Raw genomic sequence first — 16,555 nt, 5'->3', positions numbered from 1 at the left:
TTCCCAGATGAAAGCCAGAATGATCTCACAAAAATATAATTGGATCCATGTCAATCATCTATATAAAACCCTTCAAAACTTATTATTGCAGTTAGGATAAAAATCACAAATCCTTTATGTGGCCTAGAGGATACCTTGCATCAAATGACACCAGCCTCTTTATATATAATCCAGTATACCTCAAGGTCAACCTACAATACTCTTTCCCCATTTTTTTGGTTTGTTTGTGTCTCTCTTCCCTCAAGCTTCAGGTTAAGTGTCCTCCCCTTTGTTATATGATCTCATAGTTACTTGACTTTCCTTTATATCACCTAATATGATTTGTGAGTAGATGTTTGTCTGATAGTTATTTTCTGTATCCCCACTACATCCTGACTTCCTGGGGGCAAGAACCATGTCTGCATTATTATTATTTCTCCCATACACCCCGGGCCTAGCACAGTGCCTACCCACATTAGGAACCCAATAAGCCCTGTTAAACGCCAAAGGCACATAGAGAAGGCAACGCCCCTCTTCTCACTGAGAAGACTCATAATCTCGCAGAGTTCCTAGCAGCTGAGACTCAGAGTCTTGGGGCTGCATTCCTGTTTCCAGGAAGATGATGCTGGGGAATTCACTCCTCATGACTTCATCTTTTTTTTTTTTTTTTTCTTTTGAGACAGAGTCTTGCTCTGTCACCCAGGCTGAAGTGCAGTGGTGAGATCTTGGTTCACTGCAGCCTCTGCCTCCTGGGTTCAAGCAATTCTCCTGCCTCAGCCTCCCAAGTAGCTGGGATTACAGGCACACACCACCATGCCCTGCTAATTTTTGTATTTTTGTAGAGACGGAGTTTCACCCTGTTGACCAGGCTAGTCTTGAACTCCTGACCTCAGGTGATCCGCCCACGTCAGCCTCCCAAAGTGCTGGGATTGCAGGAGTGAGCCACCGCCCCCTGCCTGGACTTCATCTTCCTTATCCGGAAGCTTCCCCTTTCCCTGCTCCTGTTAACACCCCCTGTCCCATAATTCCCACTACACTCCCTTTTGGGGCTAGGATTTCTTTCTAAGGGAGAAGACAGCAGAAGGGGATAAATTTTCCCCACAGAAGCCTGCCTAACTGTACAGGCTGTGTACACTGACTATTACTGTTACTTTAAATCGGAAATGTAATTAGTGTATTAGTACTTAATTGTATAGTAGTCTATTAGTAGCACAAAATCTATTCACCTAAGATTATTCTTGTAGGTGATTTGGACACAATAAAGTCAAGCTTATTACTATTTCAGCATCGCTGTGGTATTATTGCCCCCTGGTGGCTATGCTAATTACTTAGCCCTGACTGACTGGGAGCTATTGCTCTTCAAATAACAGCCAGGATGTTCCCAGAGGACTGTGGTACTTGCTTCTCTCCAAACAAACCTAGAGACAATCCGGGCGCGGTGGCTCACACCTGTAATCCCATCACTTTGAGAGGCCAAGGCGGGGCGGATCACTTGAGGTCAGGGGTTCAAGACCAACCTTGCCAACATAGTGAAACCCCATCTCTACTCAAAATGCAACAATTAGCCGGGGCACACACCTGTAATCCCGGTTACTCAGGAGGCTGAGGCAAGGGAATCGCTTGAACCGGGAGGGGAAGGTTGTAGTGAGCCAAGATCGTGTCACTGTACTCCAACCTGGGTGACAGAGTGAGGTTCTGTTTCAAGAAGAAGAAGAAGAAAACAAAAACTAGAGACAAAAAGGGCATGAGAACATTTTTTGAAATTCTCTATGTCATCCCCACCCACACCTTTGTCTTTAGGGTGACCCACTCCACTCCTTTACTCCCCTTCCCCTAGACTTTTCTGTCTCTTCTTAGGCATCATTCAGTCGGACAACATCTGGAATCATGAAACCATGTGGTCTCCAAGAACAACACCTGTAGTTCAACCCGATAGGCAGCAATTCCATGGCCTTAGACTTTCAGGCAGCAAAAACGTTTCAAATGTATAAAATCACAGAAGCACTGCCAGTCATCAGCCAGAAGTTACCTATAATTACCGTGCACTCTTAGGAAGTGTCACCTGTGCACTTTGGTTTCATGTTTCCAAATGCACACTCACTCGAAATCAAACTTATCCACAAGACACAATTCAACCACTCACAATTGTACAGTCTGGTTCTAGCCTTTAAGATGAAACAGGAGAAAGGTGGATATGGGAAATTTGTGTCTAATTGATAGAACACACTTTGGACGAGTTGAAAAAATATGTATAGCAGTTTTTGCTATATGTTCTTTCCAACAGAGAGAGGCATTTCCAAAAAGCCAGAGGTAGTTGCTTTTATCCATAATGGAAGCAATTCAGTTAAATGGTTGTTCACAAAGCATAACTTGCTATGGAACTCAGGCTTCCTTGCTTTCTGCATTTCAATTTTTTTCTCTCTAGCACTGATTTAAGAATCCTACAGTAACTGGCTGTGATTCTTGATCCCTTCGTTACTGAGTAAGGCAAGTTACTCAACGATTTCTAAGCCTCAGGATCCTCCCTTTATATCCGTAAAATGGGTGTAATACCACCTACCTCCTCTGTTTGTTGTAAAGAACTTATGCCAGGCACATATTAAGCATTCAATAAGCAGTAGCTGTCATCACCACCATAATCATTCTTATAGTTACTCAACACTTTACGATTGATCTCAAGGAAGAAAATAAGCCAGTCAAAGCTCATTGTTTGCATCAGAGAACAGTAGTCACTTCAACGCGATTGTGAGCAACAACTGACAAACGGTATCCTTCCCCTGCCCTTCTTTTCTCTCTGTGGCAGGCAGAATTCCCAAACGGCCCCTCAAACTCCAAGCCCCTGGAATAAGACCCTGGATAAGCCCTTTCACTTGGATAGGTGTAGACCCTGTCTGTGATTACTATGAAATATCAGTCATCAGCAAGTTACACTGCATGGCAAAAGGAAAACATTCTGCAGATATAATTAGGGTTCCACATCAGCTTTTTAGTTCATGAAAGGAGAGATGATCCTGGATGGACCTGATCAAATTAGCTGAGCCCTTAATTTTTATTTTGAGAGTCTAGCTCTGTTGCCCAAGCTAGAGTGCAGCAATATAATCTCAGCTCAGTATAACCTCCACCTCCCAGGTTGAAGGGTGCAAGCAATACTCGTGCCTCAGCCTCCCACATAGCTGGTGTGTCCGGAATCGGCAGGTTCTCGGTCTCACTGACTTAGAAGAATGAAGCTGGGACTACTACCGGTGAGTGTTAACAGTTCTTCAAACACTGTGTCCAGAGTTTCTTGCTTCTCGTGTATGTGTACTTGCTAACTGAAAAAGCGTCCTGGCTAACACTGAAACCCCGCCTCTACTTAAAATACAAAAACCAGCCAGGCGTGGTGGTGGGTCCCCGTAGTCCCAACTACTCGAGAAGCTGAGGCAGGAGTAATGGCGTGAACCCCGGAGGTGGAGCTTGCAGTACGCTGACATTGCCGCACTGCACTCCAACCCGGGTGACTGACGGAGACTCTATCTCAAAAAAAAAAAAAAAAAAACTACAGACCTTTACAATGAGTGTTAAACAGCTCATAAATGCAGCACGTCTCGAGTTGCTCGTATTTTCCCTGGTGGGTTCGTGGTTTACACTGGCCTCAAGGAAAGAACCGCAAACCTTCACAACCAGTGTTACAACAATAACCCAACACCTTCACCACTGAGCTACAGCAAAAAGAAAAACAGCAACACCCTGACACCACAAAATGGTATCCTAGAACTTGCCACAGCTGACGCTGGCAGCCTGCTTTTATTCCCTTATCTGACCCCACCCACATCCTGCTGATTGGTCCATTTACCAGAGAGCTGATTGGTCCGTTTTCCAGAGAGCTGATTGGTCCGTTTTGACAGCATGCTGATTGGTGCATTTACAATCCCTGAGCTAGACACACAGTGCTGATTGGTGCATTTTCAATCCTCTAGCTAGACATAAAAGTTCTCCAAATCCCCAGTAGATTAGCTAGATACAGAGTGCTGATTGGTGCATCCACAAACCGGGGGCTAGACAGAGAGTGCTGATTGATGCATTTTCAATCCTCTAGCTAGATATAAAAGTTCTCCAAGTCCCTACCACACTGAGGCTAACTGCCTGCTCTTAGTGGACCACGCGCTAGGGCCACCAATGGAGCTGCCTGCCAGTTCTGCGCAGCGCGCCCGCATTTTTCAGCCTTTGGGCGGTCGATGGGACTGGGCGCCAGAGAAGGGGGCAGTGCCCTTCGGGGATGCTCGGGCCACGCGGGAGCCCACGGGAGGCAGCTGTAGGCCCGCGAGAATTCGAGCGCGGCGCTAGGGGGTTGGCAGTCCTGGAGAACTCAGCGCACCCTCGGCAGCTGCTGGCCCGGGTGCTAAGCCCTTCACTGCCCCGGGCCGGCGACGCCAACAGGCCGCTCCCAGTGCGGGTCCCACCGAGCCCGCCCCCACCCGGAACTCGCGCCGGCTCGCGAGCGCGCCGCGCGGCCCCGGTTCCCGCCCGCGCCTTTCCTTCCACACCTGTCTGCAAGCAAAGGGAGCCGGCTCCGGCAGCGGCCAGCCCAGAGAGGGGTTCGCACGGTGCAGTGGCGGGTGGAAGGGCTCCTCAAGCGCCGTTAGAGTGGACTCCGAGACCGAGAAGGCGCTGAGAGCGAGGGCTGTTAGAACGTTGTCACTTCTCACTGGGACTACAGGCACGCACCACCATGCCCAGCTAATTTTTTGTATTTTAATAGAGACAAATTCACCATGTTGCCCAGGCTGGTCTCAAACTCCTGAGCTCAGGCAATCTGCCTGCCTCAGCCTCCCAAAGTGCTAAGATTACAGGTGTGAGCCACTGCGCCTGGCCTGAGCCCTTTAAAGGAAACTGTAGAGGTTGGAGACAGGAGAAGCAGAGGCTCTCTCTTGCTGGCCTTGAAGAAGCAAGTTGCTGTGAGTTCCACAGCTGCAAGGAAATGAATGCTGCTCATAATCACATGAGCTTGGAATAGGATCTCAAGTCCCAGGTGAGACCTCAGCCAACACCTTGATTGCAGCTCATGAGTCCTGAACAGAAGACCCAACTAAGTCATGCCTGGACTCCTGACCATGAAACCGTGAGAAAATAAATATGTGTTGTTTTAAGCCACTGAATTTGTGGAAATTTGTTATGCAGGTATAGAAAACAAATACACTCCAATACCTTGAAAAATATTAACATGATATTCACTGGTGTTTAATTTCCCAAAGTACTAGGAAAAGAGCCCAGATGTCAAGACTCTTAGCCCAGTATTTGATGGCTTCTTTGACTTGTGGGTTATTTATAGGAGAATATTTTTAGTTTCCAAATAGGAGCTTATCCAGAGATCATGTTGTTGGTTTTTTCATTATACTTTCAGTACGTTTCCATTTCTCCCCTCCTGGCCTCTGTGCTATCATTGTGATCCCATATTGTACATTTGCGTATGTCATGAACTCCACACTGTATTGTTGTTATTATTCTTTAAACAATGAATTATCTTTAAATTTAAGCAATAAGAAAAACTCATATTTACACATGTAGTTACCATTTCCAGTGCTTTTCATTCCTTTTTGTAAATCAATGGTTCCATTTGGTATCATTATCCTTCCACTTGAAAGACTTAATGTTTCTTATATATGGGTCTGCTGGTGATGAGTTATTTCAGCTTTTGTATGCCTAAAAACGTATTCATTTAGCCTTTGTTTTCAAGAGATATCTTCACAGGGTATAAAAGTATGGGCTGCCATATTTTTCTTTCAATATTTTACAATGCTTAGTACTTTAAAGTACCTTGGCACATAGCTTGTTTTCTTTGTCTGCTTTTAAGATTTTTCTTTTTATCACTGGTTTTGAGAAATTTGATAAAGATGTTCCTTGATATAGTTTTTCCTTTTTTAATGTTTCTTATGCCACGTGTTCCTTGAGTATCTTCGGTTTATGGGTTTATCGTTTACACCAAATTTGGAATTTGATGGCCATTATTTTTTCAAAATTTTTTCTGTTCCCACCTCCTGCCCCCGCCTTCTCTTCTCTCCTTTGGGGACTCCAATTACATGTATATTCAGTTGTGTGACGTTTTTCTTCAGTTCACTTACACTGTGTTCATTTTTTTATTAGTCTTTTTTCTCTGTATGTTTGATTTTGGATAGTTTCTCTTACTATGCCTTCAAGTTCATTAATCTTTTCTTATGCAAAGTCTAACTGATCATTAATTCTACTCAGTGTATTTATTTAAATCTGTTTGTATCTCCAAAAGTTCAAAGTTTTGGTCTTTTTAATATCTTTCACGTTTCTACTTATTCATTATTTTCTCTAGCTCTTTGAACATATGGAATACAGTAACAATGAACATATGGAATACAGTAATAATAAGTTTTAATGCCCTCATCTGCTAATTTGAACATCAGTTCTGGGTCGATTTTGATCAGTTTATTTTTCTCTTAATTGTGAGTCACATTTTCCTGCTGCTTTGCATGCCTGCTAAGTTTTGTATTAGATGTGCGACATTATCAGTTTTACCTTATGGGTGCCACATAGTTTTGTGTTCCTATAAATATTCCTGAACATTGTTGTGAGAGGTAGTTCCAGTAGTTCAGTCCTTGCTTTTGCCGTGTGTTAGGTGGGACCATAGCAATGTTTAGTGTAGGGCTAATTTTTCCCCACTAGCAAGGCCAAACCTGTCTTAGTACTCTAATCTATGCCTTTTGAATGTTCTGGTCTGATTGGTAAGAACAAGCACCGTGAGAGCTCTGAGTATGATTGCCTCTAGGCCTTTCTGTAGTTATTTCCCCAGCCTCAGGTAGCTTTCTCATATGCATGTATTGACCAGTCCTCAGTGGGATACTCAAGGGGATCCTTGGCAACTCTCCGGAATTCTCCCTCTGTCTCCTATCAGCTACTTTGCCCTGCAAACTCGAGCCGCTTTTTCCTCCCTTGATTCTCAGCTCCTCCTCCCCAATTCAGGCAATCCACAGGGCTCCGCTGGGGTTTCCTCTCTCTGCACTACCATCTATAAATGCCTTCAAAGTAGTTAGCTGGGGTTAAGCGTAGAGCTCACCCCCTTAGCTTTCCATCTCTCAAGGATCACTGTCCTTCATTGCCTGATGTCCGATGTCTTGACAACCATTGTTTTACATAATTTGGGTATTTTATTAATTTTTTTCCTTGAGAGAGTAAATCTAGTGTTTGTTACTCTATCTTGACTGGAAGCAGAAGTCTATCTGAACCATGTTGCATCAGAAGAAAGGGCAGGTGAGAGTCATCATTCTACTGAATTTTTAGAAGCTGTCTAGATATATGGTAATCATACAATTGAGATAGTTTTCTGTTTTACTCTCCATTTCTTTTTACATAATAGACTGAGAAAAGGGGACAGGTGAGATGCATCTATTTTTCTCTTGCAGGAATTTATAAATATTTTAAAACTTGTTTTCCTAACAGAATGAGAATAAAAGAATTGTAAAATTATTGGTGAATTTAACTCAAAGCAAGTTAAAAGTCTAAGAAGATAACAAGCTGAATTTTTCCCTTTAGTAGTTTGAGGTGATACCACATCTGCTCTGAACAATTGAAAGTACAATCTTACTACATTATGTAGAATCCTTTGAAATTAAGATTCTCCCTGCTAGGCGAACATCCTTGCGAAGATCACTGCAAATATCTATCACTGTTGTCCGTTCTGCATTTATCCGGTAAATATTCAGTCTAATTAATAGTCAGTCGGGATTAACTCTAAAGGGGAACAAGAATAAATTCAGCAGGAAAGTTTTAGGCCCTCCCATTATGGCGAATTCTTCAATTACTCCTTTTAAGTTTTCAGAGACTGTGCTAAAAAGGACTGATGGTGCTGTTAGCTATAAAACCTGTCAGGGGAGAAGAATGTTCCCTGCTGCAGTGTTTCCTGAAGTTACATCAATGTCTGAGCAACATCCCCATCACTAAGAACACCACCTGTTTGTAAAGTAAACTATATTTGGAAAAAAAAAAAATGAAGGCATTTTGTCATGCAATACGGTATCATCCTCTGCTGAGTGCCAGAGAAATTCTTCAAAGGGAATAAGAACTAGCAGAATCTGTACGAGCATGGTAGACTAGGGGCAACAGGAGCAACCCATATCCTAGGCTTGTACCTCAATACATTATCCCCTTTTTGACTCTCTTGCACCTCATACAATCAGTATATTAACATGTGACCTCCTCAAGAACAAAAACTAGACGGTACTATTTAATACTTCTTTTGGGGTCCCACCCAGTCCTAACAGCAATGATGCTGGCATTGGCTACCTCTCTGACCTTGTCCCTACATCTTCCAAACCCCCTTGCAGCCACACTGGCCTTCATGCAGTCCCTCACGTGCCACATAAGCTTCTACCATGGGGTGCTTTCACTTGTTGTTCCCACTGCTTGAAGCATTCAACCCACTTAGTCTGTAACAGTCATTTCTTCTCTACTTTTCCTGACGCTCCAGCCTAAAATCACACCACCCCTCCAGTGCTTTCCATTCTTTTCCAGCCTTTATTTTCTGCCCAGCCCTTTTTACCACCTCACATGATATATATTCACTTTCGTGTTTATTCTATTGACCCTTAAACAATAAGGCACATGAAGGCAGGGGTTCTATTTTGATCTTCCTGTCTCCCCAGCACCTGAGACAGCAGCTGGTGCACAGTAGGGGCTCCATAAATACTTGCTGAATGAATAAGCAAGCATATAGAACAAATTGTGAGCTAAACAAATGTGTGTGCATCATAAGGAAACGGGCTTGGTCAGATGGAAGTAGCGATGATGTTTGGTTATAAAGTTAAAATTTAACACAGCACGCAATTGGAGATGCTATTGGAGTTTGTTGGTATGGGGTCAGCTGAGATGTGGAGTAGCAATCTAGGAAGGCAATGAAGAAGAATTCATGGGAAAATTGAGGCTGGTTGAGTCTGAGACACTCCCTCAAGAAAGGCTTAGTACGAAGATCCTCAATCATGAGTCTTGCAAAACATTTCTCAGCAGGCTGATGTACAGTTGTCCCTCGATCTCCCCAGGTTCCAGGACCCTGCAGATACCAAAATCCATGGATGCTCAAGTCCCTTATATAAACCGACATATCATTGTATATAAACTACACACATCCTCCCATATGCCTTAAATCCTCTCTAGATTATTTACAATACCTAATACAATGTAAATGCTATATAAGTACTTGTTATACTGTATTGTTTTTAATTAGCTTTATTTTTTACTGTTGGATTCTTATTTTATACATTTTTAATCTGTGGTGGCTGAATCTGTGGATGTGAAACCTGCAGACACCAGATACCCTGATACCAAGGGCCGACTGTATACCCTGTGGAGTGTGAAACTTCATAACCTTTTTTTGACCAACACTCTTACTTAATATTAGCACCTGGAAGTGTGGTGGGCAAGGTAGGTAACCACATTTAAAAACTGACCTGAGCAGTATCTGCACAGGACCATTTACAAAACTGAGCTAGAGTTTTCCACTGGCACATTCCCCTTCCAAGATGGCACTGACTTTGTTATTTTATTTTTTTAAGAATAAATGACATTTTCATATTCACAGTGCATCAGTCTCGCCGGGGCTCCTCTACTCCCTTAATGGTTGTCATTATGAGGATTCCATCTGCCAACACACAGCTGAAAGGTGGGCCAACAGGAGGGCCCAGCTGAGCACATAATAGGTGCACAATACATGTTTTAGAAATTAAAAGTGGCAGAGCCACTTCTGCAAGCAATGGCGCTGGTGCCACCTGGTGTGGGGATGAAGCCCCTTCAGGCAGAGGAAGGTTGAAGAATGGAATTTCTCTTTCCCAGTGGAGGCTGGTCCCCAGCACACTTATGCACCCTCATCTGTTTGAGAAAGGTGTCCCAAACCTTTCTCAATCTCTCTCTCTCTCTCTCTCTCTCTCTCTCTGTGTCTCTCTCTCTGTGTCTCTCTCTCTCTCAGTCTGTCTGTCTCTGTCTCTCTCCTCTCTGTCTCACCCTCCTCCCCCTGCCCCTTCCTCGCTTCCCCACCCTACTCCCACCCTACTAGGCTTGTACCTGAGTTTCACAGTACTTGCAGAGAGAATTGGTAGCAGCCTCCCTGTGAGATTATCCTGGTGAGACTCGCAGACTTTCTAGGGGAGAAGAGCTGTAATTTTCTTCCAAGTAATTTTGACTATCAGGCCCTCACTGCAGCTTGTTCTGAAAAAGAACAGAGAACAGGCAGCTCTCTGTAGCTGCTATAATTGCAGAGCCAAATGAGAGAAGACAGAGGGAAGGAGGGTGTGAGCAAAAGAAGCGAGAATCATGGGACTTACACAAACCCCATCCGTGCTCAGGAGGGACCTTCCTGAGAGGGACAGTGAGGACAGCCACTGCAATGAGGGTAATGCTTGAGTCTAGTTGGTGATATATACCATACAGTACTTGCACACTTTTCTGATTTTATTTGTTGTTTTTTATTTTTATTTAGAGACAGGGTCTTACTCCGTCGCCCAGGCTGAAGTACAGGCTACAGTGCAGTGGTGAGATCTCAGCTCACCGCAGCCTCCACCTCCCAGGGTCAGGTGATTCTCCCACCTCAGACAACAAGATGGCTGGGACTACATACCACCATGCCCAGCTAATTTTTTTGTAGAGACAGAGTTTCGCCATGTTGCCTAGGCTGGTCTCGAACTCCTGGGCTCAGTTAATCTGTGTCAGCCTCCCAAAGTGCTGCCATGGCAGGCATGAGCCACCACACCCAGCCCGGATTTTCCTAAAGCTTTGTGGCTTGATATATCAGTTGAACTATGTTGGTCTAAAAATCAGATGTAGTCAAACTTGTGGTTTAAAAAAAAACAAAATTCTGTTTAAAACCAGATTATTTGACAAAAAACTTTTTCTTCACTTGCAATAAGGCTAATTTGATAAGTTTGTGAATTTCAGCCAGAATTTATAATTTTATCTCTTTTACAATAAAAAATGCATCTACCCTAAATGTCAAATGTGTAAATCATCTCAATTGCCATATATTGCATAATTATTGCGAAGGAAGCATTTTTCAGACCTTTTTTTTTTCTAATTTAATTTTCCCAATAACCATAGAATATAGGTATTATTACTAGCTTCTTTCTTTTTCCTTTTTTTTTTTTTTTTTTTTTTGATCCAGAGTCTCACTCTGTTGCCTAGGCTGGAGTACAGTGGCGCAATCTCGGCTCACTGCAGCTTCTGCCTCCCAGGTTCAAGCAATTCTGCCTCATTCTCCCAAGCAGCTGGGACTACAGGACACGCCACCATGCCTGGCTGATTTTCATAGAGGAGAGACGGGGTTTCATCGTGTTGGCCAGGGTGGTCTCAAACTCCTGACCTCAGGTGATGTGCCCGCCTCAGCCTCCCAAAGTGCTGGAATTACAGCCATGAGCCACTGTGCCTAGCCTACTATCTCCTTTCTTAAAGAAGAGTAAACAAGGACTTAGGAAGGTGAAATAACGTCCCAAGGTCAAAGGTGAAACCAAGTCAATCTCCCTCGAAAGCCCAAGTTCTTCTCTACACTGCTCTCTGCAATGTGTCAGTTATCCCTGTGCATGTGAATAACCTGAGGTACTTGTTGAAAACAGATTCCCAGGCACCAGTCCTGCAGGTTCCCATCCAGCACACTTGTTCTTGTTGCTGGGAATATGCATTGATGACAAGCAGCAGAGGCTATTCTAAAACAGATGCTGTAGTGCCTCGCTTGGAGAACCAGAGCTCCAGGAACTATTAAACATCCAGCACCTCCTAGTCCAGCCCCCAGAGATTAAATGGCTTCCTCAAGGCGGCTCCACAACAGAACAGGGCTGGGATCAGAAGGGACCCAGCCGGCCCAGCATTCTTTCCACCACATTCCAGTGGAGAAAAAAATCAGGTTTCTGAGAGAGCTTTGTTCTTCCCCTCATTTTTTCAGTTCTTCAAGCAGCCAAACTCCCCTGGAGCGTCAAACAATATGTTCAAGGCCAGCACGGAAAACTCACACTACTAATTCGAAAAGTCTCAGTGCTTTGTGCCCACGTACTGCCAAAATTGGAAGCAGTGAAAATCATTTAAATATTACTTTTCTTTAATTGTGAGAATATCAGTGTGTGAAAATTGCCATGTGTAACCTTAAGAGTTGTTACAGCTTTCTAAAAAGCAAGCTTGCCTTTCCAACTGCCATTCAGCAAGTATTGTTTCTACTTTTACACATCCCCATTAAACTCAGCACAGTATTAGACCTATACAATATCTAAATGCAGTTCAGAACTGCTTCTTAACATAGATGTAAACGGAAGTCTTACAATTCTGTGAGATTATTACAGCTAAATTTACTGTTATGCTGCCATTCTCTGAGTTATTACCCTGAGATTGGTGTTTTACTCTCTGTATTTACCCAGTTTGTGTTGAATGAGCAAACATCAAGATTGTTGGCTTAATGCCAAGGTTCAACAAACAATTGTTCCCCTGTTTGTGAGCTTATTTATTTATTTATTTCTAGTTGTTCTCTGCAAGAATCTGTCAAACCAACTCTCTTAAAGGGATACTGAAAATATGCTTGGACTCTGTATTTGGGGGCAACACCATTCATTCATCACTGGTGTTATTGCAAGCATTGGCACATGAATTGCAAAAATCTTGATTATGCAAATGTGTTGTGTGTGTGTGTGTGTGTGTGTTTTTAATGATAATATTCCGATACAAATTTCCTTTAGCAATAGTAGTTTTCTTTATCACACAACTATTCATAGACAGATTTGTGAGCTTTCTAAATGTGCTTGGTAGAGTTACTGAGGCAACCTGCCCCAGCAGGTTCAGAAGCCAGAAACTTCAGAGACCCCTCATATCTGAGCAACACAATGTATGTATATGAGGGGTGAGGGGTGACTATTTTCAAGTAATGGAATGTTTGGGTTGAAATATCTGGCAAAGGGATGTGAAGGACCAGAACAACATGAGATTTTAAAATTAGATATTAGGCTGGGCACGGTGGCTCATGCCTATAATTCCAGCACTTTGGGAGGCCAAGGCAGGATCACCTGAGGTCAGGAGTTCAAGACCAGCCCAGTCAACATGGTGAAATCCTGTCTCTACTAAAAATACAAAAATTAGCTGGGTGTGGTGGCGGGCACCTGTAATCCCAGCTACTTGGGAGGCTGAGGCAGGAGAATCACTTGGATGCAGGAGGCAGAGGTTGCAGTGAGCCGAGATAGTGCTACTGCACTCCAGCCTGGGCAACGAGCAAAACTCCCATCTCAAAATAGAATAAAATAAGTTTAATTTAAAAATAAAATTTGATCTTGAATTCAAGATGACACTCAAAATGCCACCTGTTTCCTACAAGCTGGTGCCCTCTTGTCTTTTGCCAGAAGCCACATTGCTCCCTGCACTACATCTCAAATGCAAAACAGCAGGGCAACACAGTGAAGTTTCGTTCCCACCCTATAGCCCTCCTGTTGAACAGAGTGCTTCAGCGAAGCATGGGAGGGCTTATCAGCTGAATGAAACCACTTAACATGTTTTACAGGCTTGGGAATTCTGTTATTTAATGAGATAAATTCCCTTGTGTGGCATTTATACGCTCAGAGTTTTTTGGCTTTCTGAAAGTAGCACAAACTCTTTCTGGCTGCTTGGGTGCCACGTAATGATTTAATAAGTTTGTGGGAGTTACTTTATCATTTTAAATCTGGGATCAGCAAATATGTTCCATAAGAGGCTGGATAATAAAGATTTTAGGCTTTGCAGGCCATATGATCTCTGCCATAACTACTCAACTGTGCCAGAAAAGTAGCCGTTAATGATAATATGTAAACAAATGGGAACCTCTGTGTTCCAGTAAAACTTTATTTACAAACACTGACATTTGAATTTCATATAATTTTCAGAAATCACTAAATCGTACTCTCCATTTTTTTTCAGCCACTTAAAACACAAAATCCATTCTTAGCTCATGTGTCCTATAAACACAGAGTGGGCAAGATGTGGTCAGTGGGTTTTCTAGTCTTTGCTTTAGACTAATAGTGGGCTGATAAAGTAGAAATGCCAACATTAGCCACTGGCTGCCCTCATTTACCCGATCCTTAACAAGCACTCAAAGTATTAGCTATTATTGTAATAATTAGTCCATTGAGACATGTTTGGGAATGAAAATCAGCACATAATTTTTCTGTTTATGGAAGAATGCCAGTAAACTCAGTAAATGTGGTATTGGGATTAGAACTGATTTTTCTGTGTGACTTTCCACTACTTAGAAAAGCTTAGAGTTGGAACTGAAATCAGAAAGCTTCCACTGTGGAATTTGAAGCCTCTGGGTTGCCTATGACTCACTCTGCCCTAATACACTATTGCTCAGAGGGCCACAGGGAGACATGGCTGCTCTCTGGTTTATCCTGCATCCCATGTGGGTTAACTTTCTACCAGAACAGAGAGAAAACCGACTCCTAGGTTTGGGTGATGGCAGGCGAGGATTTTCTTTTCTTCTTCACTCTGACCCACTAAATACAAAGATACTTTCTCTACCAGGGCAGAGAAATAAGCAGCTGCTGTAACATCCGGGCTCCTAGTTGTAATTTTATGCATAAAGATCTTCCTAGACTGAAAATTCCTTGATAAAATGAGGCCAGTGTTTCTTTTCTTCTATACTTGATTGTCTAATGGACTTTGTCTTGATTCTTCTCCTTCATTTTCCTCCTCACTTCTTTCTCCTGTCTTCCATTTTTCTTTTCTATTTTCTGTTTTTGCAGTAATGATTTAATATTCAGAGGTGTTCTACAGCCTCGCTATTTGAAATCTGGTTGTATTTATTACCTATGGGTTTTTTTTAACATAGCCAGTTGAATTTTAAGTTTATATAATTTAATTTTAATAACAGCTATATTTAACAACTGGGGCCACATTTCCTGTTAATCAGTTCTCATCAGCCAGTAAAAACTGGCCCTAACAAGACCCCTAGAAAAAGGACCTTTTCACAATTTTTGATATGTTAACTTAAAAAACACACACAATATCTAGAAATGTGGAAAGGAGAGAAAATTTCATTTCTTATAAAGGATTACAGGCTGCAAGGTGGCCATCCTTCAGGCTGGGAAGCTTGCCTCTTGCAAAGACCAGAGACAGGCACTTCAAAGGAGGAGGGGTTGGGGTAACAGCTTTATCCTGAACAGGCTGGCTAAACATACATATTCAACAGGTTGTAGGAGGAGCTATGAATATTCATAAAGGTAGTTCGGATGCATAGGTATTAAACAAACATGCATGTTAACATATCACCCCATGTTCACTTTGGGGTAATTTAACATTTGAATGTATTACATCCTATACATCAAAATGTCTTTTGAGGAAATGAAGCACGCAAGTATATAACCTCTGTCAACTGGCCAGAAACAGTCCATGGTGGTGGTCTTCTTATCAGGAGAAAGTTACTGAAATTGATCTCTTGTCCAATCAAACCTGTAGTTAGGGCTGGTGTCCCACGAGGTCAGTTAGAGTCTGTGAGCTGGATAAGTTGTAATTGTTTCAATATTACTTATTTCCGGTCAGTGCTTGTTTAGCTGCTAGAGAGAAAGAAAAACTTCATAGCAAGACTAGAACATAGTTTCTTCTTTAAATGTAGAGGTGTATGACTTAACCATTGCCTGGCATTGCCTTAGGTTCTGTTTATAATTTGGTGTTACTGCCACGAAAAGTCTGTTCTGTCAATCTTTTTTTTTTTTTTTTTTTTTTTTTTTTGAGACAGAGCCTCACTCTGTCACCCAGGCTGTAGTGCAGTGGTGCCATCTCAGTTCATGGCACTCTCCACCTTCCGGGTTCAAGCAGTTCTCCCTGCCTCCACCTCCCAAGTATCTGGAATTACAGGCACCCCGCCACCACACCTGCTAATTTTTGTAATTTTAGTAGAGACGGTGTTTCGCCAGGTTGACCAGGTTGGTCTCGAACTCCTGACCTAAGGTGATCCACCTGCCTTGGCCTCCCAAAGTGCTGGGATTACAGATGTGAGCCACCGCCTGTTCTGTCAATCTTCTGGTCTCTATTTTAACATTAACGCGGATCAGTTGTTGTATCTAAACCAAGAGGCATGTCTGACCTCTCATTCTGTCATAACCAGGAACTTGGTTTTTAAGTTTTTCTGGGGTCCCCTTGGTTCAGAGGGGGTCTGTTCTGTTATGGTGGGCTTAGGATTTTATTTTAGTTTACACACTGTAGTCCTAGGATGCTGCAGACTACACCTGCACAACACACTTGGGTACCACCTACTCATTCTCAGCAAATCTCTGTTCACGGAGAGCCTTAAAAGAAAAACAAAACAAAAAAATTGTATGCAGTATTTTACCCTTACAGTTCTACAAACATCCATTTTGAACTTGCTGAAGAACATTTTATTGGTGTTCTTTGTGTTGGAATATTCTAATTGAGAATTTCCCCCAGTTTCCAGTTGGGGCGTTACATGTGACTTATGACACCCATGAGTTAATACTGTCAGAGCTGTTCCCCCAACACCATTTTAGCTTTGTTTCAACTCTTCATTCAATAAATCTTCAATGTTTCTTGCTCCATAATTATAATACTTTGAGTTGTTTCATTTCCTCAT

At 42.7% G+C, this 16,555-nt stretch overlaps 1 protein-coding gene and 1 long non-coding RNA gene across 2 annotated transcripts in view; one reads left to right on the top strand and one right to left on the bottom strand.

Moving 5' to 3' along the window:
* LOC144340754 (uncharacterized) overlaps positions 1 to 3,740 on the bottom strand; it is a 131,310-nt gene extending 127,570 nt beyond the window's left edge. Inside the window, exon 1 of the long non-coding RNA XR_013417068.1 lies at positions 3,523 to 3,740. This is a non-coding gene — a long non-coding RNA (uncharacterized LOC144340754). The remainder of the gene's footprint in view (positions 1 to 3,522) is intronic.
* STMND1 (stathmin domain containing 1) overlaps positions 1 to 16,555 on the top strand; it is a 104,871-nt gene that overhangs the window by 59,614 nt on the left and 28,702 nt on the right. The window lies entirely within an intron of this gene.

This window comes from Macaca mulatta, chromosome 4 (genome assembly GCF_049350105.2).
Source record: "Macaca mulatta isolate MMU2019108-1 chromosome 4, T2T-MMU8v2.0, whole genome shotgun sequence".
NCBI classification, from domain to species: domain Eukaryota; kingdom Metazoa; phylum Chordata; class Mammalia; order Primates; family Cercopithecidae; genus Macaca; species Macaca mulatta.
Note: the sequence above shows the minus strand (reverse complement) of the source record. Positions and strands in the feature narration are given on the sequence as shown.